Source organism: Metschnikowia bicuspidata (genome assembly GCF_001664035.1).
Source record: "Metschnikowia bicuspidata var. bicuspidata NRRL YB-4993 chromosome Unknown METBIscaffold_2, whole genome shotgun sequence".
In the NCBI taxonomy this organism is placed as follows: Eukaryota; Fungi; Ascomycota; class Pichiomycetes; order Serinales; family Metschnikowiaceae; genus Metschnikowia; species Metschnikowia bicuspidata.
In genome coordinates, this window is record NW_017387732.1 from 894596 (window position 1) to 895110 (window position 515).

Below are 515 nucleotides of genomic sequence, written 5' to 3' on the forward strand. Positions count from 1 at the left end.
CGTGGTTAAGTGCTTAGTAGTGTCTTTTAGTTTAGATCATGGTCTGATGTGTTTGAATCACTTGTATGGTTTTGTAGTGCTTTGTAGTGGTTTGAACTGGGTTTAGATACTGCGAAACTATTTGCAGTGCGTTGAAGTGGGTTGAAGTACTTTGAAATGATTTGATATACTGCTGAATTTTTTTTCGGGCTATGGGCTTATTTGTACTTGCTTGAAGTGCTTGTATGCTCTGACGTGGATTGTGTGGTTTAGATACTATGACGTGGTTAAGTGCTTAGTAGTGTCTTTTAGTTTAGATCATGGTCTGATGTGTTTGAATCACTTGTATGGTTTTGTAGTGCTTTGTAGTGGTTTGAACTGGGTTTAGATACTGCGAAACTATTTGCAGTGCGTTGAAGTGGGTTGAAGTACTTTGAAATGATTTGATATACTGCTGAATTTTTTTTCGGGCTATGGGCTTATTTGTACTTGCTTGAAGTGCTTGTATGCTCTGAAGTAGATTGTGTGGTTTAGAT